This window comes from Clarias gariepinus, chromosome 2, assembly GCF_024256425.1.
Source record: "Clarias gariepinus isolate MV-2021 ecotype Netherlands chromosome 2, CGAR_prim_01v2, whole genome shotgun sequence".
Taxonomy (NCBI): domain Eukaryota; kingdom Metazoa; phylum Chordata; class Actinopteri; order Siluriformes; family Clariidae; genus Clarias; species Clarias gariepinus.
The window spans coordinates 9,599,283-9,622,369 of NC_071101.1; the positions used below are offsets into that span (position 1 = coordinate 9,599,283).

General features: G+C 42.5%; 1 protein-coding gene across 1 annotated transcript in view; it reads right to left on the minus strand.

Annotated features, from left to right (window-relative positions):
- Positions 1–23,087, minus strand: part of ctnna1 (catenin (cadherin-associated protein), alpha 1) — a 117,970-nt gene that overhangs the window by 55,527 nt on the left and 39,356 nt on the right. The window lies entirely within an intron of this gene.

A 23,087-nucleotide genomic window follows, 5' to 3' on the forward strand; every position in this document is an offset into this window, starting at 1 on the left:
AAATGACTGGAGAGATCCTTAACGATATGGGAGAGGGGGAAAATAAATGCTTCGCCGAATTACAATGAGGTAGGGAATAGCATTACATTAAAAAAAAAATCTGAGAAATATACTCCCTCAGGCTTGGGAACAGCCTTTTGAGAGAGGAAAAAAAAAAAAAGAAAGCAGAGAGCATAATCGCATGTGACAGCTTGAAGATTGAACCAATTAAGGACAAGCAAAAATAATGTAATATCCCATCACCCGCTCCAGTACTCCAGCACGACTTAGACTGCTGGGCCGTTCGACTCCTTCACCGTTTTGATCGACGGCTCCCGGTGCTGTATTTCACAGAGGCATGGGCGACAAAGTGCGTTATCTGAAGATTCTAAGGATATTACTGACAAGGTGTGGCAGGGCGGTGGTGATGAACGGCAGAAGAAGAGACCTAAGAAGAGAGTGTACCAGGCTCCTTAAAGAAAGCCTCAGCACGGGAGAGGGGACGGCCTGTTGGGGGGGGGGGGGGTGCACATTGATATGCAGCGGACAGAGAAAGCGCATTAGCATAGAGAGGGGAAACGGGGGGAAAAAAAAAAGACCAGATCAGATCTGTGCGTTCCGCTGCGATGTCGAGGACAGGAAAGGGTGAACGGCCGAGCGGCTAGAGCGAGCGCTTTACAGCAACAGGGAGCCGATCAGTCCGTCACAGTCCGCGAGGCTTCGGCGGCAGGTTCAGGTTTTTCTACTGAGGAACTGAGAGTCATAAGAGAGGTATTTTGGGCAGCACTTAAAATAGAAAAGGAATCACAGGCATTGTGGAGCGAGGAGGGAGTAATTACCCTGCAGAGCATCGAGATACCCCGGACTGGTGCCCACACACACTTACTGACTCCTGCAGCCAGGAACACAGACAGAGAGAGAGAGAGAGATATAAGGACTTGGATTAAGGAAAGAGAGAGGGGGAGATGGACGGAGGCAACAATGAGAGCGCAAAGAGAAACATGGATGGAGAAAGATGAGAGCTCAGAAAGAGTCCAAGTGACATGGAGGAGTGAGAGAGGAAAGATGGAGACAGAAAAAAAAAAAAAAGGAGTGAAAAGGGATTTACAAAGACAGTTGAGGAAGAGAGGGTCAAAGAGAAAGAGAAACATGAAGGAGTGAAAAGAAGGGAGACGAAGACGGAGTTTAGAGACAGTTGAGATCGAGACAGAAAGAAGGTTAAAAAAAAAAAGTGGGAGAAAGAGGACAATCAGACCAGATAAAAATGAAGAGAGTCCAGAAAGAGCCAAACTATAAAAAAACAAAAAGGATATTCATGTTATAATAAAATAAAAAGAAAAACAGAGAAAAAAATTAGCAAGTGAATAAAAAAAAAATAAAAAAAACATTCTATATAATGAAGAAAGATAAAATAAAGAAAGAAAGAAAGAAAGAAAGAGTGAAGGATCTCTGCAGGCCTAAAAACAGATCCTCTCATAGTAAAGCTCTAAACGAAACGAGGACGTCGATACTTAGAGAAACGTGGAGGGCAATGAGCCGATGCAGCACATCGCTCTGCTCGGAGCCCGCATAGAGACAGCAGGAGAGAGAGAGAGAGAGAACGTGATTCATGTTTTCCACTATTCTGATTTTCCTCAACAGTAAAGTCTGCATGTTTACAGAACATAAAAAAAAAACTGCTGAATTTTGAGAATAAAGAGATGAGGGCATACTTAGGCATGGCCGTACACACACACACCGAGAGCCGAGGCGGAGATGAACCTCTCGTGCATTAGTGCGCGCAGATTCTCGAGGGACTGCAGCCCACGGGGTTGTGCAGCCATCTGCACTGACGCCTGTATCGCTCTCGTCATAACGCTGAAATACGCAGCGCTCTGTCCAAACCGCACGCTGATCCCACCTCCCATTTCCCTTCTGTATTGTTTATGCATCATCTCGGGATACAAGATGTGGCCAAGTGTTCTTTGAGACGTATACATCACTTTGAAATAGGGCGCTGCACTTCATGATTCCAGGATTCAGAACTACAGGACACGTTTTGGTAAAACCCAACCCGGAGTAGCTTTGTAACTTCTTAAGCTGTGTTTGTAGAGTTCTGCGCGAGAGAGAAGACGAGAGCTTGTCCTTCTTCGAGTGTCATTTACAATCTCCTGATCACGTCATCATTAACACAGTGGTTACTAAGCAGGACAGGCCTTTCTGTCTGAAACAATCTGAATCCAGTCCATTTCACACAATCTTTACAAATGATCCTCCAAACCTGCAAATCTAAACACAATGTCGGCCAAAAATATGGCATTGGTGCTAAAAAGTCTCTCACCGGGGTGGGAAGTGAACACAATTTCATAATACTTAACGCTTTTCATCTCCTGATCCATGCTTCATTTATTTATTTTTAGTAACTGCGCACACATTTATATTTATCAGATAAAAAAAACGGCTAAATACAGTTTCGTGCCCTTTTATGTCCCTAGTGTCAGTTACTTTTTAATTTGATTTGAATTTAAATCTTTCAACGGTCTTAACTGTCATTCAGATGAAACTTGGCCAATATAGATTTTACATGAAAAGACATAAAACCTAAAAAAAAATTTTTTTTTAAAGTGCATTATACAATATTGCGACATGAATTCAACATGGTTACGGACACTACAGATTATTTTTTTTTTTTATTTTTTAAACTTTTACCAAAAACCCATTTTGAGCAAAATTTCTTTCCAGGTCATATGTCTATCCCACCAATTTTAGTATCAATACTCTCTTTTTTAAAAAAAAAAAAAAAAAAAAAAAAAAAAAAAGTATGAAGAATTTGCATTTTAAAATGATTGTTTGAAGTGAGACAGTATAACATTATATATTACAATCAGCACCACTACTGTGTTTTGGCTGTAAACAAATGAGAAAAGGCACCAGTGGTTGGCGAGAGCATTGAAATCCTTCAAACGTCCTGGAAATGCTCTTGAAATTTATCCACGGCTAGCAGTGAAAAACCATTTTAAAAAATAATAATCCATCTCGTCAGAAGATTCCTCGAATGCAAACCGATGTGAATTCGCTAGGGTCAGGAAAACGGCACTTCACAAAACTCTCCAAAGAATTAAACTTGAAAGAACAGAACGAAACAAATCTCTCGAATCCGGCAGCAGGGATACGGCTCTCTCGAGCTTGAACAGACGACTTTGTGAACACGCTCAGGAAGGTTTTGGACGAGGCTCGGGCCCAAGCGGAATCTGTTCCTGCCAGTGGAAATCTTTAGAGAGGAGAAAATGTGCTGCGGAGCTGTTAACTGTTAACACTGGTAATGAGGCAAATGGGAGATTTGGACTGATGAGCTGGGGTAACGGGGAAATCCATTAGTATTGATCACCGGCACATGTTTGCTGTGTTTACAAGAAAATGGGGGGGGGGGGGGGGGGTATTACAAAATACCAGTAATTCATCATGTAGCCTAACTGATGTGTAAATGATTTAACAGGCTGGAAAACCCGTCACCGGTTACTCAGAATTAAAACATGGGCAGCGTGTTCTTAGAGTGATCACGCCACTCAGAGAGGGTCAGGGGTTTATCCTCCAGGGGGCGCCGTTTGTCGTTCTAGCAAGCTGAAATGCGCAAAGAAAACTCAGCGGAAATTCGACACACAGAAGCCCTTGCTCAAGATTTTTCACTTTAAGAACTTAAAGTTTGCAAGAAGTTAGCATCAAAGCATTTATTGCCATAGAAACGAATGCTGGCTAAGTCGCGCGTACATTCAAAACCTGTTTGCGTCAATGCAAAGCCAAGAGAAGTGATTTTTCAGTCAGTGAAAGCTGTTTCAAAAGAATCGACCCACAATATTAACGTTGCAGTCAGCACGCATTTAAACGTTACGTGATTTTTCATGCTTTTTTTTTTTGGTAATATTGTCCAGATTATCCGCATTTACCATATTTATTCTGGAAAAATTTATCGCAATATAACCTTCTCCTTAAGAATTCACATAAAACTAATTACATTTGTATGTCGAAGTTATGTAGAATATAATCTCTATAAATGGGAAAAAAGATTCGAAGCAGCTTCAAGCAGCACCATCATGTAAATCAGTGGTTGAGGTGGTTAAGGGAACTACTGATCAGATGGGTTGTAGGTTTAAATCCCAGCACCACCAATCTGGCACCGTTGGACTTTTAAGCAAGGCCCTTAACCCTCATAAAAAAAAAATGTGAGGCTATACTCTGAATAAGTGGTGTTTGCCAAATGCTGTAAATGTAAAATATTGATCCCTTATGAATTATAGTCAGACATTTCAGATCAGGTTATATTGTCAAAATCTTGAACGAGATCAAGCGCCAGTGAAATATGGATCGGATTCAGGATTATTTGACGCCTCATCAAATACTGACTCGTATCCTTGCGTACTGAAATGGTGCAGATGGCGAACGTGTTAAATGTCCAATTATTTCACATAAGATAAGAGTAATCCTGAAGGTCGCTTTAAAAGAAAACCCGGCTGCTTTCTCAGTGAAGCTAGCATTGACGCGACGCTGCTAAACAGGTCACTGATTTTACCTCATTCTAAAACCCATCAGCGCGCCACATGACCGACAGAACGCCGGTTTTCAAGGCTAGCTACTTCAAAGTGAGAGATGGAGTTTTATAAGTAAACAAAAATAAGCGACAAAGACTCAACGGCATTGCTTTTAAATCCTTTGAAACAGATCTGGACGGTTTTTATTTGTGTGTAAGCAGCACTCGAGCTGAACTATACAGGACACGAAACAGAAAGAGGAAATTAAAAGATTGGGGGAAAGGAAGCTGAAACGGGGAGATTTTCCAGAGAGAGGAGAGGGCTTTGTGATTGCTGAGCCATCAGAATATCAGGATGCGCTGGATCGCTCACCCCTTGCCTCCTTCATGAAAAAGAAAAGGAAGCCATTAACTCCAGAGGTCATTTTTTTAATTGGTTGCGGCCCTCGGTTCTGAGAGTTTGTCGCTTTTCCTGGGGAAAAAAAAAAAAAGGGGGCGTGGAGATTCTTCCCCAGATTAAAGCTGTGTGAGAAGAGCAGACGAGCGAGGACAGATATTTTTCCCATTTCGACTGTATTGTGTCGCTCCGTTATGGAGGTTCATTCAGACGTGGACAGAAGTCATTTCAGACTCAAACTAAAATGGGAAAGTGAGCACGAGGGCACATCTGAATACTAGCAGAGAAGAGAGCTGGCATTGTTCCCATGAAAACGTATCGGAAGTGAAGTGCGGCAAAAAACACCAAAACCGTTCGCTTACGAGTGTAGAAGAAATAACCGCGCTTGGATCCCTGATCTGTCGTACGAGTCGAAGCAGGCCGCGCTGACGGCAGACGTGTGCCAGATAAAGGATCTCCTCCCTGGAGTCCGCGTGATTGAGGCCATCTAGGCGCGCACGCGGCCCGGCTCGGCCCCCCGGGACCCGGACTAAAACGCTTAGTGCTGCTCTCGAACGCTGCTCTGCGTAATCTCACTCTCACATTCTACAGATCTGTTAGGAGCTCAGCCCGTTACTGACCTGGAAAACCCTAATGACCGGTTAGAGCTGCTTATGGTTCACCTTTACGCTCTGAACAAACCCGGACACTGGAGACTACTTCCGTGCACGCTAGATAGACATTTACAGTAGTTTTTTTTTTTTTCCATTTTGGGATTTTTTTTTTCCCTAATTTAGTCGTAACCAATTCCCACCTGCCCTCCCACATCAGCTACAACTACCAACTAGAGAGGGCGAAGGCTAGCACGCGTTTCCTCCGAGCAACTTCAAGTCACCAACCGCACCTCTTCAAACAACGGGGTCATGCTCCGTCGTGGGCCGGCGTAACGCGCTCGGAATAAAGTACCATCCGCTCGTTCCGCTTGATTCCTTATGAGTCTGGGATTCGAACTTGCCATTTCATGATGTTCGGGCAAGCGCGTTAGCCGATGTGCTGCCCTGGGAACAATAACGTATTAAGCAGAGCATGTTAAACCTTTAATTTGAATCTAGCTAGGCAACTTTAGTCCAAATCAGAATTAAGGATTCGGCACATGACCTACACACAACACCACCGGCTTTCGATTTGTAAAGGTAATTAAAAGTGCTTGGGACTGAACAGTCACGCGGCTCCTTTTGACGCCGGCACTCATTTCTGCTCAACGTTGCGCCAGCGTCATTTGTATTTAAAACAGGAGTGAGGGGGAAAAGAAATAAATAAATAAAAAAAAACCCTGATGAACATGAGGCAATCGGGGAACGACATTACACCATGGGGTACGTTTATTACACCACGCATCGAGTAGCTTGAGTATTAATTGCCTCTTTGTTTACAAGATAGAAATTAGTCGCACTTCCCTTTAAGCATCATTTCCCTACAGAGCGTAAGAGCTGGAAGCTGCGAGACGCCATGCTCGTGCGCTTTCGCAGCAAGGTTCAGCAAAGCCGAGGCCGGAGCTTTGGTTAATCCTGGGAATTAGAGTCAGCAATGTCCAAATTTTCCTCTTTTTAGGGAAAAAAAAAAACTAAACAAGAATGACGTTGCAGTGACGTGGAATAAAACTCAAAGTCGATGTTTGTTTAGTTCAGTCAGGCTGTAAAATCGTCCATGGGGGGAAAAAAAGATTTTTTTTTTTGGACAGGACGTGAGGAAATTCAGGCACACCACCCACTCTCTTCCGAGGCAGAAGAACAATGTGTAAGCACGAGCCGAGTCACGCAGCAGGGAGTCGCTGGTTTATCCTAATGCGATATTAAAACGGTGACGACGATTCTCAACGTTCTTTTTTAATATCAGCGCCTCTGAAGGACAACGCAGCCGTTACTTCGCTCTTTACTGCCGAAGGAATAATACGAATATACATGATGTACACATGCGTCTATGAATTCATACGAGCTCTGAGATCGCGCTTCATTACGAAAATGAAGCAGCGATTTTCAAAACGGGACTTTTTTTTTCATAAACACAGACTAGCGTGTGCGCAAGCGAATGTGTGTGATGCAACATACAGCAACGAAAATAGCGTCTCTGCTCCAGCTCAGGAGAAGATGAACACTCTGCATTTCCTCATGGTTGCAAATAACGCTTTGCGTGCACAAGTGTGTGTGCGCGCGCATCTAATGAGCGTTTGTAACAGGTGTGTGAGTCAGTCGTGACGGGCCGATAAAAACGCAGTGACAAAGAGAGAGTCACATTTGTTCCACACATGGTCACCAAGGAAACAGTGTTGAGCAAAAAAAAAAAAAAAAAAAAAAAGATCAGCATCTGACGGGTGTCTCCAACAACACATTCTCCCTCTCGAACACGCACAAAAAAAATAAATCCTTCAAAAGCTTTAGCAACTTCTGAATGCTAGTTAATATTTAATGACACGGATACCATGTAGAGAAAAACAAGCTGTAATAAACTTGGGCTTGATCTGAAGTTCCTCCCGGGGGCGAGTCACTCGTACAAACACTTCCAGGTTTTTAATCCTCTAAATGATGTAAAGACTCGTGGCAGCGTGACCGAGACAAAAGCACGCAGTAAGTGTGTGTGAGTACAGGATGGGATGAGACGAGAATGCTGGGTAATCAAAAGTAGGGATCAGATTATTTTAAGCATATGATGGATTCAGACAGATTTAAAAAATGCAGCTGGGGAGCCACTTTGCATTGCTTTGCACCAAAGGAAAAAAAAAAAAAAAAAAAAAAAAAAACATGCACACGCAAGCACGCCGAGTCGGAGTTTCGAGTTTGCTTTTCTCGTCTGCTTTGTTTTACATACTCCAACACTTCTCAGACAGGAAACTGTAAAAACTTGCTCACTTTGCAAAACACGCATCTCTGAAAGAGATTCAAAAATATTCCTATTTGAACATCCTATTGAAACCGCCAGTGTCTTCCATTAGCATTTAGTTATAATCCAATCATCTAATCGTAATGAGCTAAAATAATTGTTTATTAATAGGATTTCACAAACCAGTGAGACTCCAATAGACATAACACCTAACACCTTCATGTACACACACTTCTGTGTTAAAGTCTTGAGCCATCATATTAAATAAAATTTGATGATAAAACAGGAACAAATATTTTATCGCGGCAGGCTGCAAAGTACCTAAAGATACATAAACAACCAGGTTTCAAATTATAACAACCACCACCTTAGCAGCAACCTCGTTTCCCCTCTCGTCTGCTCCAACATCCAGCATCACCAGTATACTAATCACCCGCCTGATCTTTTGCACCTGGGTCAGGACTTAAGTTAGACGCATGCTTTTTTTTAATGCTTAAATGATTCATGTGCGTCACTTTGTGGTGCAACAAACAAAACGTTTCTCCGAAACCGATCAGATACAGGGACTGGGCTGAGAATGAAGCAACCGTTCCTCAAGACTACAATAAAAATATGAAGTTATGAAGCTTTACAGAGAAGATTTTGGACGCCTTCTGTATTGTGTAGAAAGAAATGATCAGGAAAGACCATGGAGTAAGAAGGCGTGTCCAAACTTTTGAACACTTATAAGCGGTGTGTGCGCACTGCAGGTATGCTCTTTCGGTTAATCTTAGGAAGAAGAGGCTGTGCGAGCGCCTCATTGTGCCGGACAGGCTGCACTCTAGTTGCTTCAATATAAGAACAGAAAATGCGTATTGCACGACTCCTGACCCCCATTTTTCTTTAGCGGCTCCTGCGCGGTGTTGCTCATCACGGTCACGTGACCGGAGTTCGGCTCAGGTTGGATAAATGACTCTGGCTCTCTGGAGGATACAAAGTTGTTTATCCTGCTATCCCCCCCCACAATCAGGACACACCAACACCTTATTATCCTGATCGCTAGATAAAGCATCACATACGGTGTTTTCTGTTTCTGTAATCTGATTGGTCAGAAGGTGTACGTTACGTAATGAACACTCATTACAGTGATATTAATTTTGATATTATGGCATCATTTCTATAGAAACATGAAATTTACCCACAATTCCTGTAAAAAAAAATTCAAGTCTAATAAGTGTCCAGTGATTCAGGTAATTAAAAATAATCATGGCCGTGACGTTAGGAGCCGTTTGTCGGCGCTTTGTAACCAATCAGGAAGGAGAAAAGCGACAAGCCATGTGGAACTGCAGATGGGACTTCGTTCAACAATAGCTTTCTTCTCGCCACTTTTCCATAAAGGTCAGACTTGTAGAGTGCACCACTAATTAGTTGTCTTCCTGTGGACAGACTGTCCCAGCTGAGCTCCTCCAGAGTAACACGGGCCTCTCGGCTGCTTCTCTGATTATTAATGCTCTCCTGTCATTTCAGGTGGCCGTCCATGTCTTGGTGGGTTTGCAGCCGTGCCGTACTCTTTCCATTTTCTGATTATGTACTGACCAACGCTCTGAGATGTTCAAAGCCTGGGATGTTTGTTTTTTTTATAACCTAATTCTGCTTTAAACTTCTCCACAACTTTATCCCTGATCTGTCTGGTGTGTTCCTTGGCAGCTTTACGATGTTTGTTCACAAATGTTCTCCAACAAACCTCTGAGTGCTTCACAAAACTTTATTTATACAGAGATAAAATTACACACAGGTGGACTCTATTTTACTAATTAGGTGACTTCTGAAGGGGGTTGATTCCCCTGGATTTTAGTCGGGGGTATCAGAGTTAAGGGGGCTTTTTATAATTATGAAATTATAATTTTCATTCCACTTCACAATCCAAATAAAATGTTTTTTCGGTTGTAATGTGACAATTTTAAGCGATGTAAATACTTTGCAAGGCACACTGTCCATATTTAGGAAGTCAAATGTATACATGCACATATCTGCATGATACCTGGTAACCAAAAACACACACACTGATGCTCCATGCTGTTGTGCAGCTCTCCACCACCCACTCACATGTGCTATAATTACCCCTCTTATTGATCACGTGATGTACACCAGCTCTCTCCGCGCTCCACAGGTGACACTACCATGACTAAAACACAACTAAGGCCTCTGAGCACTCGGCACATTTCACACCACCGCGTCCTGCATTCAATCCCCAAAAAAAAAAGTCAGCTTCATCGCTGGCCAATTTTCTTGGAGATTCTCTGAGGAAATAAGGCAGGACTAACTGACCGAGCTAGAAACCAGACCCTCTGAGGATCGGGATCCAAACGGATTTTGAACGGACCGCTGGGAAGAGTGCTTAATGACAACGCGCCGGTTATTTGGTAGCGATCGCTAAACTCGCAAAGCCGCCGCGCCACGCCGAGTTCAAGGACTGCGAGTGTCCAATAAATCTAGAAAGTGCTTACGGGGAAGGACGTATCGATCTGGACACGGGCTCTCATCAGCAAACACCTCGCTAATGTATTTACGGCCTCATGCATCCGAAAGCCGAGCCAAAGCTCATGCACACCCCGGGGCAGGGCTCAGGGAAAACATCAGACCCTGCAGTGACGCCACCTTGTGGTTGAGTAGAAATGCGCTTCTGAGCAATTATGACTCCAAGGTGGTCAATTTATTAGGCGTTATTTGGTGCACCCAAATATGATAAGCTAGACTTCACGCAGAATTATGCTCAAATCCCAATACAGTGAGGGAGGGCTATCCGCTGCTATTTATAAGATAAACAGGGATTTGAGGTAAAAATCTCACCACGATTCTGACCAGATTATGATATGAACAAGAAAAACAATGCACTTGTTTACATCATTTAAAAACAAGCCGGGTTTAAGAGATTTATTTATTCTTCATCTCCAGCAAACGCTTTATTTATCCTGTCAGGGTAATAGTGGATCATCTCAGGAGGCCTGGGTGTGTCACAATACACAACACACATGTACACGAACACATTCACACCTAAGGGCAGCTCGGCAGAACCGAATCCATCTTTCGTGACGCTTTTACGAGGAAACAGCAGAACTCTGAGGAAACCCCACATGCAAACGGCATGAACATGAGCTCGGTAAGAAACCCCAGCCAAGCTGCACTCCATCTCAAAAACACAAAGTGTAAAAACAGATTTCTCTAGCTTCAAGCTAACTCCTGGCCCTTATGAGGACGCACGCAGCTGAGTAGCTGTCAGGCTTCAGGTTAGGAATCTCCGCCACGTCTGGCCCGATTCCCCGTCCCCAGAGACGCTTCTGTCACATCACAGTCTGGGGTTGTCAGCTCGCATTACGGCCATTTAACGCTGCTCAGTGCAGTCTACGCTTATTCAGGGGCTCGGTGGTTAAGATGCTGAACGCTTCAAGCCTTGAACAGATCCTGATACACAAGAGTAAGTCAAACGTACCATGTGCTGATCCAGGTAAAGCTGCGTAAATTTAATGTGTGTCATTTACAAACGTCACCCCCTACTAACAAACTCAAGGTCACGTGATCAGCTGATGAATAAAATGAGCAGAAGATACATCCTTCTGAACAAAGAAGAGGCGCAGCGTGTTTGCATCACAGCACAACCTGGTAACGTTCAGGGTTAACAGCCGTGTTGAGACGCGACACACAGGGGCATCAACATTGGCCTTAAAGGGTCTGAAGCGGTTAAAGAGCTATATATATATTAAAAAAAAAAAAAAAAAAAAAGTGACGAGACAGCAAAATGAAAAAATAAATAAAGAAAAAAATAAAGAAAAGGCAATAAAGGAATGGAGAAAGGAAAACCAAGCTGGAATGACAATAAAAGACAAGAGAAACAAAAACTAAAATAAGGGGGGGATTAAAAAAAAAAGATGGTAAATATAAGCAAGAAAAACATCTGGAAAGAATTAATGATATAAAGAAGGAAACAAAGACTAAGAATAGTGACATAAAAAAAAAAATATATATATATATATATATATATATATATATATATATATATATATATATATATATAAAGAAAAACACAGCTAGAAGGCATTGGGAACAAAAAAGAAAATGAAGCAAAAATACCAAAAAAAAAAAATTAGACAGAGAAAAAGAAAAAGACAGACAAATCATGACAAAGAAAGCAGGACTTTTCTCTTCCTCGGCCGTAATTAAGACAGAATGCTCGAGCCCTTTGACGAGTTTCGAGTCAGGAGCTCTGTGTGTGTGTGTGTGTGTGTGTGTGTGTGTGTGTATGTGTGTGTGTGTGTGTATGTGTGTGTGTGTGTGTGTGTGTGTGTGTATGTATGTATGTATGTATGTATGTGTGTGTGTGTGTGTGTGTGTGTGTGTGTGTGTGTGTGTGTGTGTGTGTGTGTGTGTGTGGTAAGAAAGCGAGCCGAGAGCTTTTCCCTCCGAGCTGCTCGACTTTACGCACATTAGAGGAAGATCACGCTGACCTTGAACGCAGTTTCTGCCTTTTCTGCTTCGTTTCCCGAGGCTGAGGTTGTGTAATTGAAAACAACGAGAACATTTTGATTTCCGGAAGACGCCAATAAACGGCCGCCGAGGCTGCGAGTGGAAACGCTCACTGACATCACCGCTACATAAATAAAGTGCTGTGGGGGATTAATTAGGGTTTCCAACACCTCGCTTCAAGGTCAGCTGTAGGATGCGGCTGTAAGACGGCGTGTGTGTGACGAGCGGTCTCGCCGTAACGACCCGTGTGATTAATTACAGTCCAGATCAGCAAACAGGATCTTAACCGAGATGCAGAAAGAGATCACGTATAGTAATACTAGTACTACACTACAGGAACCTGCTGCAAAACATTTGACTACAAGAAATAATAAATATAACGTGTTCTTTAATCATTTACATTAAAAAAAAAAGAAGGAAAGAAACGCTTTAGGATGTACTTTACGGTAAGTACCAGTTAGTTATTCTCCAACCTTAGGGTTGGCAGCAGTAAAATAACTCAATAATTAAGTAAAAGTATTCGCCTAAAAATGTACGCCACAACAAGTTAAAGTACCACTCCTGTTTTTTTTTAATATTCAAGTATGAGTACTGAAGGCGTGCGCTAAAGTGTACTTTTTACAAAAGCAGACTTTCTAGATATCTATATGACTGTTACTGAAATAAATAAACAATTGAAGTCGATGTGGTTGGTAACATGAATGTGCATGAATTTCTGCACAATATTTTAAAAATATATATATTTTATAAAATAATAAATAAATAAATCAACATTTTACTAGCTGTGTTCAGATGCTTTACGAGTTAAGACAACCTTGTAGGCATTACAAGAGATAAAATGCTCTAGGCCGAATTAATTTTAAATATAAACACAATTTGTATTGAAGTGATTTGCTGGTTGGTTTAGAGAGGAGAGACACTGCATTAGTTTTTAAGACAAAAGACATTACAGTTGAATAACTTTCAGCATTGCTGAGTTTTATGGATGAAGATGAAGATCCAGCCTCTCTGCCAGGCTTCTAGGTTTATTTCAAGGTTTCTCAGAAACTAAAAATAAAATTAGTTTACTTCATAAAAAAAAAAAAAAATTAAAAAAAAAAGATAGGTTTCATCAAACAATCAAATGCTGTGGTTTGCAATATGTCTTCAAGTAAAAATAAAATAACCACCCCAGGGTCCGCCCCCCCGCCCGCCCCCAAGTTAAATAACAAAAACATAACAGATTATGAAGCTAATGAAAAGGAAGCCCTGCACATGATGCCATGGAGACGGGATTTGACATTAATTTAATTAATTGCGAGCAGCTTTAACGTTTTTCATTACGGCAGTAAACTAGCTAGTCGCTACAATTTCTATTCTCTATAATAGACTAGACAATTAAACCTGGCCAGACTGCAGGCATGGAGAATACAATAAAGGTAAATGACGCAGCGAAATATTATAAGCCTGATTTATTTATTTATAATATATACACACAATTTTTATATACATTTTATAATGTATATCATTTTATTAATTTTTTTTTTATATACACAATTTATTATACACATTTTTTTGTGTGAAACAAAATCAGTCACAAGAGTTCTCAAAAAAAAATAGGGGCGGAGCTTAGGTCACGGTATGATGCGAGTGACCGCGTAAACACTCAGGTTTAGATTAAAAAAAAGCAAATCAAATCAATGGACTTGGTTTATCAGTTGAAAAGTAACAAGCGTCTATTTAAAATGTGCATATTAATAATAATAAATAAATAAATAAATAAAAGTTTAAGTAAAAGTATAGGTTTCTTGATTAAAATATGTATTAAGTAGAAGTATTGTAATATAAAAAAAAACTCAAGCAAAAGTACAGAAATAGAAAAAGAAAAACTAAAGTATTTGTACATCGTTACTCGTCACCTCTTCCTCCATCAGCACTCCTCAAACACTGCCACTGGCAAAAGGTCAGATTATCTTAAAGTCATGACTGTATGATATTTAAGAAATAAATAGATATAAATATAATAACTGTACCATGAAGTCCTGAGTATAGGGATTTTAAAAAGCTCTAAGGTCAAAGTGAAATCAGTTTTCAGGGATTCGAATGCAATTATTCTTGGCTTAAGCTTTGACTGGGGAAAAAAAAACGATTACTTCCTTTCCCTGGGCTATTTGTTTGAAAATTCAGAAGGAGACAATTACAGCGCTCTGAGAACCACAGATCCAGATTCGAATAATTTAATTATAGGAACGAGAGAGACAGACAAGAGAGGTTTTTAGAGCTACTGATGTGGGGTGTTTATTCTCTGGACAGAAATCGTCACACACAAAGCATGATGGGAAAATACGCCTCATACATTTAAACCTTCACGAAGGGAGGCGAGGCGAGGAGATGACTGGAACCCGTCTCGGAGGCGTGCTTGTGGCTTAAAAGTGGCTTTTCGCCATCATCCATCATGCGTTCTTTAGTTAAGGTGGAGATTACTGCAGAAGTAGGCCGCGGAAGCGAGGTCTAGTTAAACGCCGTGACCCAGTTAAGCTTCGGCGTGAAGGACGGCACATGTAGCTGCTTCAGATGAAAATTTCATGAAATTGAGGTTTTAAATGTGTTTGATGTTTGCAGGTCATGAGTTAAAAAAATAAATAAATAAACCCTCACCAGAGCGAGTGAGTCCCAGGACCGGGCTGTTCACAGAGGAAGAAAAACAAGCCTAATAAAGATGTACTGATGACATCACACGGCTTAAATCTTCACCTTCACATTCGTGCAAAAAGTGCCGAGCCAAAGCACCAAAAAGAGAGGAGGGAGGGGAAAAAAAACAAAAAACAAACCAAAAAAAAAGGTCCAATCTATTCACCCCACACAGGGATATTCAAGGAGACACCTGCTCCAATAAGGCGGTGGGAAACAGGAGCATTACCGAGCAAATGGATATAAACTACTCTCGACTGCAACATCGATACTGAACGCGGTCATCTTTCTCGATTTCAACACTAGTCAAAAGAACATTGTACAGCTCAACTGTGCTGGAGGAAAAAAACAATAAATAAATAAAAACAGACCATCAAAACCGATAGCGAGTCCTGAGCAAACTAAAAAAATCTATACAGTCGGTAAACAGGGTGGGGCCGTTCGTAAGGCCGAGTCGACGGCGGGGACGGCACAGGGATCGCTCAGACAACCGCCGCGCTTTATAAATCTTAATCACAGAGGAATCGATTGCTAATCAATTCCCCGCGCCAAGGTCAGACAGCTGCATCATGCCATTCTCTAAACAAATACCTCATCCTATGGCCACAGATCAGGCGTCCGAGGGCAGCGTCTAGACGCCATCGCATATTTTACGGCCTGGTTTGTACTTTATAAACATTCTTATCCAATCCACCGAATGAAGTTAGAGTTTAGATTAGAAACCAACTCGATTCAATTCGGTTTTAATTATATAGCGCTTTTAACAATGGATTTTCTAAAGCTGCTTTGACACAGTGATCAATAAAAAACATTATTATGGAAAAGAGTTACATTTTTATTATTTTTTAAAGTAAGGAAGTGTGTAAACCGTATTCAGATTGTCTCTGATGAGCAAGGCGAAGATGCCGCGGGCGAGAACAAACTTATAACTTAATAACCTCAACATGAAACTCATTCTCATCTAGGTGAGAGAAGCCGTCAGTCATCCTCAGGGTCGGGGGATCAAATCATGTCTGGGGGTCTGTGCGCGTGGAGCTTGCATGTCCTCAGACAGAGATGACTTAAAGCAGACATGGAAGGCGCGGTGCCCGCTTAGCATTCGGTGCAGGAACATCAAGGACAATCAAGTTGTTAAACGCAGGCTGAAATCCTCACTCTGAAACGCGCTCGTCGGCGGCGAGGTCAGAGCAGCCCGTGATAATCCGCGTCCCGCGTTTACGAGCGTGCGCTAATGGATCCGCTAGGTACTCGGTAAAAGCCGTGCGCAGGAATTAACTGATTAGTGAACGAGGAGAGGGAAAATTAATTAGCATTAAGGAAAGAGCGGTAAGTGAAGAGACGAGAGCAGCGCTAGCAAGCCGATTAGCACATGTTAACGCTGGGAGGGTGGGACTGAATACACGACCGGGGGTGCAGGAGGAGGGATGGAGCCACTTGCAAAAAACAAACCCCGCCAAGGTGCGATTAACATCTGGAGCCCAACACACCGCCTAAGCTAAAATACAGACATCACGGCCTCCGGGAGGGGGCTGGGGAAGAGGACACGATAGAGACTGAAAGTCACAGCTTAGAAATGTTAACTACGTAGCAAGAGGTTTCACACAAAATCAACAGCACAGGAGTAGTGTGATGCTAATGAGACTCTGCAGAGAGAAAAAAAAAAAACAGATAGATAGACCAAAACAGATAGGAGAATAAAACAAAAAAAAAGGAGAGAGAGCCATAAATACTGAATCTGTCCCTTTCTCCCCCTCATTGTTACCGAAAGAATGTGAAAGCACCTGGCAACCATAGACTTCACATCATACGCCACACAGAACAGATCGATACAGCCGGTCCGAATAAGGGTTTAATTAATTCGTGGCATGTAACACTTTCTGTCTCCGGCTCCCAATACATGAGCTACAGGACAACTAAAGACGCAGGGTGAAAGGGTCTGGGTGCGCAGCAGGACGCTGACGGAGACATCAGTCACGGGAACTGACACGAGAGGCACGGAGTCGGACAAGGAGACGCAGGTGCAAGTGCGAGAGAGCTAGAAAACCGGACTGACCAGAGATATCACGTGTATCGGAAAACTTTAAAAAGACGGTTGTAGGGCTGGAGTTTTTAAACGAGGAATAAAACCATCTCCAAAATCTTGAAACCTTAGAGAGAAGCTTCAGAGTCCTGGCATCATGTGAAAAACCGAGACCACGCATCAACCTACACAGCTCTTCAAACCAAAGGACAATGGTAAAAAATAAAGAATAAAATCGTTCAGGGAGCAAAAATAAATAAAATCTCTTTTAGCATATCACAAATTGTGAACATCTCTCGCATTCTCATGAGCTATGTCCTATAAAGCCGCGTGGCATGTTTTAGCTGTGCAGGGAAAACTAGCATGAAGCTTGCGTTCGGAATCAGCGGAGAAGAAGCAGGTGCAGATGTTAGCCTTCGAGTGGAGGAAATGGAAACGTCGGTAACTATCGCGTCGGAACGCGTTAGCCACCTGCTTGCTGCGAATGCGCATTGATCTCAGGCCTGCAGATTCGGAAATGAATTATTAATGAAGCGAGGCGAAACATGGGTGTTTAAAGTCAAAACAATAATAAAAACATCCTGGAAGTAAGAAAAAAAAAAAAAAAAAAAAAAAAGACCCTGTTCTCGATGCGGCGCAGGATTAGTCTCCGTGCTTAATGAGGTGCGATGCTGAAGAGCTCTTATTATAAAATCTGATCCATCTGGTTGGGAAATCTGATTGGGTAAAGCCGTAATCCAGCTGGATTAATACAAATCTTCGACAAACACCAACTTCTAAGTGTGTCACTTAGATAATAAACGACTTCTGTATCTGTGTAACACAAACACTACGTTGCTTAGCAACCCATCACAGCATGTATTTATTATGAGAATCACTTGAATTCTGGACTTTACGAAAGCCGCCACACCCTTACACGTGATGGCCAATGGGGTCTCGTGGCTCATTTCGATTAGCTAGATCATGCTATACATCGTAGACTGAAAGAGCAGGTTCGTGAGCCGCGATGCTGATCCGCTGATTAATTACCTGCTGCTTCTGAACCGGCGGATCCTGCGCTTAAGGAAAGCATCGTGCCAAGAGGAGACTCGGGCAAATAAGGGGTAATGAAGGTGATTAGGATTCGCAGCACACAGCCTTTTTTTTTTTTTTTTTGCGCTTCTCTTGCTTTTCATCTGAGCCAGAGCAAATTGACAACAGGACATTTAAAAGGTTTGGAAAGGAGGAGTTTTGACCTCATAATGTAAATTTGCATTTGGAAGAAACTTAAGGGTTTCTCAAATTAAAGCATTAGTGAGATCCAGGCTCTTCACCTTCCACGCCAACAGGAAGAGCACATCACTGCTCTGAACTTAAGATGCTCTTTGCATCTCCTCCGGTCACATTAAACCAGACTAAAGTTTAAATAAAAATAAAACTGTGGCCCAAAAGCGAGCACCCGTTATGCAGCTGATGTGTGACTAGAGAGGGTCACTAGTGGCTGAGAATTAGCAATAATTACTTAATTCTGAAAAAAAACGGAAGGCAGAACCAACACCGTGAACACCACCATAAAGGCGACATTACAACTCTCGGGTAGGCCAACAACTCCAGGGTCTTGTTTTTGGTCTTTTGTATTTTTCACATTTACAAAAGGGAGTAGAAGAGGCGGTGACGCTTGCGTTCTGAGCTTAGAGGTTGAAACCAATAATACCACTACAGATTTCTCTTGAACAAGAAATCTAACGCTCATCACACACACTACCCTTTTCCGGCATACGGCGGACAGTAGTTAATCAGAATACAAACTGCACGCACCTCGGATACTTCCCAAAAAATTCTGGAAGAAGGGCCAGGGGTAGCTCAGCGGTTAAGGTATTGGACTACAGTTCGGAAGATCCCAGGTTCAAACCCCACAACCACCAAGTTGCCACTGTTGGGCCCTTGAGCAAGGCCCTTAACCCTCAATTGCTCAGATGTATAATGAATTAAAAAAAATGTAAGTCGCTCTGGATAAGAGCGTCTGCCAAATGCCTAAATGTAAATGGAAGAAATTCGTCTCAGCACGCAAAACATTTGCGCCATACGATGGACCATGCCGATCACGCTTACTTCCAATCGCGCGTCCATCCATTAGCCAATCAAATCTTGTGTCGGTGGAACGCAAAGTTTACTAAAGACGCCACACCTTTACGCGTGATGACATACGGGGTCTCATGGCTCATTTTGATTAGCTAGATCATGCTATACATCGTAGACTGAAAGAGCAGGTTGGTGAGCCGCGATGCTTTAACTTTTTTTGGGTCTTTTTTCTTTTTTGCATTTCGTGTAAGACCTTATGAAAACAGCACCATAGGTCCCTAGCATGTTAGCAAGAAGAAAAGGAAGCCGCTTTCAGTTTGGTTTATAAAGCTGCCAGTGTCGAGAGGAATCAAATTAAGGTTAAGTAAAGTTTAACGTCTATTAATTTCATTTACATGTCTTTTCTAAACGGTTCGCTTGTTTTTATATCTAAAAATTGGTTTGATTTTGGTAATATTTCTGGGTGGCTGGAACGGATTATCTGCATTTACATTATGTCCCCTGGGAAAAGGCTTTTCCAAATCCAAAATTTTACCTCTACAACCTGACTGATTATAGCTCAGCAATTTTGTACTTAACCTTTAAAATTGTATTTCTTTTCACCTTAAAAAAAAAAAAAAAAAAAAAAAACTGAATCTTAATGGTAACGTCACGTCGACGTTTGTGCAAATCCTGACATGACATGATACTGGTGTTTGGGTCCTCATCAGCCGACCCCAACTGGACATCAACCTTGTCCCATGTTTGCAAGACTTCATACGGTCCGCAGTCGCGCAACACACTCGCGGCACCCTAACGGTTCCTGGGCCGGACAGGGTGTTGAACATCAGTGAAGCTTTGCTTTTCTCCCCCCACCTCAAAGCATCTTGAACGTCTTCTTATAGCAGTGAGGTATTCATTCCACATGGTTGTCCACATTAGGGAAAATTAGTGGGTACACGCAGGTGATGAAGCTCTTATTCCAGATAATTTCCCCTTCTCATTATAAACACGTATATTAAAAATGTCCAGAGTGCTTGACTTTTATTATAGCCAACAATTCTGACTCCTTCAAGCCGAGGGAGAGAGAAAGAGAACAATCACGGAGTTGATGCAGTGGTGTAGTTTTGACTCGAGGCCTGAACGCTTTATGCTGACTGAGTAGTGCATCTCTCCACATCAAAAATAACCACTTCACTCTGCCAACAAACTAAAGCACAAAGTAGGACATGTACAAAAAAAAAAAACCCTGGAGAGTTTAGCATGCCACGTGCTACAGCACAGGGTCAGTAAAACAAGTCAAGATACTGGTTTGTTAAGTTCTTCTCTCGCTGTGAGGCAAGTGTCCAGCTGGCTGGTAAACCCGCTCACTTAGCAAACGTCTTAGAAATATGCAAAAAATGACTTTCACCAAAAAACCCACCACTAAAGAAGGAACTAAAAACTGGGGCCAGTAAAATGAGAGAGCCTGTCCAAGCCAAGCCTGCGGATCTAAGATTCGTTTCATTGATTTAGTATCTGCTGTTTGGCAGCATTAGCGCGATCCATCAACACTCCTCTAGGATCATCATCAGTTTCAGATTTGACCTCGGGCCTACAGGCTGACAGAGTAAACACAAACAGCGAGCGGAATGCTACAACAAATTAACCGTGACCAGGTTAACATGAAAACACAGAAGCAGGAGGGCGCCATACGCTGCGGGGTGAAAAAAAGTCCGTTGGTCGAGAAAGCTGTAAGCGAGTCAGTCAGTAAATGGATAAACCAGTGGACTTGGCCATGACCGAGCCATTGAGGAGATCAGCCAGTAAATCAAGTAACCATTTTATACAATCCCATGGATGATCCAGTGGCAGCCAAAGAAGCCATAGGCGAGGCAGCTGAGGCAGACGTAAGCAAGTCAGTCAGGAAATTGATAAACCAATTGAAGATCCAGTGGGCTTAGCCTCAAGGCTGCCGTAGGTGAGGCAACCAAGGAAGCGGCAGGCAAGTCAGTGAATTAATAAACAAATTAATTATTCAGTGGGCTTAGCTTCGAGGCAGCCGAGGCAGACGTAAGCAAGTCAGTCAGGAAATTGACAGACCAACTGATGATCCAGTAGGCTTAGCCTAAAGATAGCCATAGACGTATGCAAGTCAGTCAGAAAATTGATAAACCAAATGATGATCCATTGGGCTTAGCCTCGAGGCAGCCGTAGGGGAGTCGGGCGAGGAAGCCGCGAGTGAGTCGGTCAATAAATTAATAATTTGGTTCGGTCAGTGAATCAGTAAATAAATTAACTATGAAGTCAGTCAGTGAATCGGTCAGGAAACCAGTCGATTAACCAGTCGGCATTTGAACACAAATTTAAATAAATTTTAAATAACTTTCAAATCAATTGAAGCACCCGTCTGTGCTGTAATGTTGGGAGTGACATCAGCGTGACACCAAGCGGGCTCCTGAAATCAAGATGCTGTTAGCAGTCCAGCCAGAGGTCAATGAACCAGTAAGTAAATGAGTTTGTGCGCCAACAAATCAAGCCAAATCGGTAGCAAGTTGTTAATTGATTTATAATGAAGTAATTGAATCAGGCGGGTTAACGAGTCGGTAATCTGAGAGTCCATAAATTAAATAAATAAAATGCTGCAGGAATAGAGAAAATCTCATGCACCCCATGTCTGTTCGTACATCCTGCACAAGACAGCTAGCAGAACGTCCTAATTATATTCCCTTACACTCGAGCCTCTCCCTAATCGCTCCTAAGCCAGCGAGACGGCACGGAGATTCCTCCAGTCGCCCCTCTAATCTCCACCGGGGGAAAACGAGCTTGTGGAGGAATTTATAACCGCGATCACTTAGCACAGAGCCTGCCAAAATTTCCCTTTCTGCTTCTACAAGGTTTCATCATTACTCTGTGCCCTGCGAGGTCTGTTAGATGCCGTACAGATACACGACGCTCCGTTAATCGTTTGCAGGCCGTGAAGCTGGGCAGCGGCGGAGAAGTTGAAAGTGGGTCAATAAGTCAGAGGAACATCTATAATAATTCGGATCTCGCGGCAGGGCGTTTGATCGGCAGAGCTACAGAACTCTTCCCGGGGAGCCGTGCACGGGCTTTTAATAAGAAGTTTTATTTAAAACACTTGCGGAAAATTGATTAAACTGTAAATCCATGAGCTAGACGGATGCTGCAAGGCCCATCGTGCAAGACTGAGAGCCGTGTCATGGTCCTGGTCACCACTAGCAAGTGGATAAAGGGAAATGATCGTGCTGGTGGGTTTTTTTTGTTTTGTTTCGCTCCATTCCCTGTACATGAGCTCTAATTCTGGGTCGTGGCCGCCCGGAAGGATAAAAGTGGAGGCGAAGCACTGACGTCAATCATCTGCATTCAGGATTCTTGAGGGACACATGGCTTCACGTCAATCATCAATCTCCCCCTCACACATGCACCAAGGGGCGATTAATTATTTTACATTTTTAATGAGAACGTGACCGGGATATCAGGAGGAACGCGCCGACTCACGACTGCAAACCTCGATCAGCCGTATACATGTAATTAAACGCTTTCTGGCAAACGACTCGGACGACATCATTCCTTTTCAAGACATGTTAATATCCCAGCTCTGGCATGGTGTTTTTAAAAACATCAGCTGTTATTGCGATGTGACGGTCATGTAATATCTTCTAACTTGTGAACTCGAATCTCATCGCTGCCAGGGTTTTAAAAATAGATTGACAAATTGATAAATGAAACAAAACAAACGGAAGAAAGAGCATTAGAGGCAGAAATGCTGACCTCTGATGCTGCGCTTCCTCCCTGAAACAATAGGTCTGGGTTCCTCCTACGCTTAAATGTTTGATGAAGCAGGAGATTTGAACAGCAATTAGCACTTCCCATAAAAAAAGGACTTTTTTTCTTCCCATAAAAAAGTACTGCAATCATCTAACAGGGTCTCACACATCCTTCCTGTCCTCTTTTCCACTCCGAAAGCATATGATCAACACTCTGGGATAAACAAAATGTATAATTCCGCACCCTCTCCGTTTCCCTGCCTCGTTCCTCCTCAGTCGGCGTCAGACAGACGGTTTCTTGGCGTCCGTGCTGCCGAGCTAAAAGTGTTACAGTAATGACAGAGGCAGCGCTGG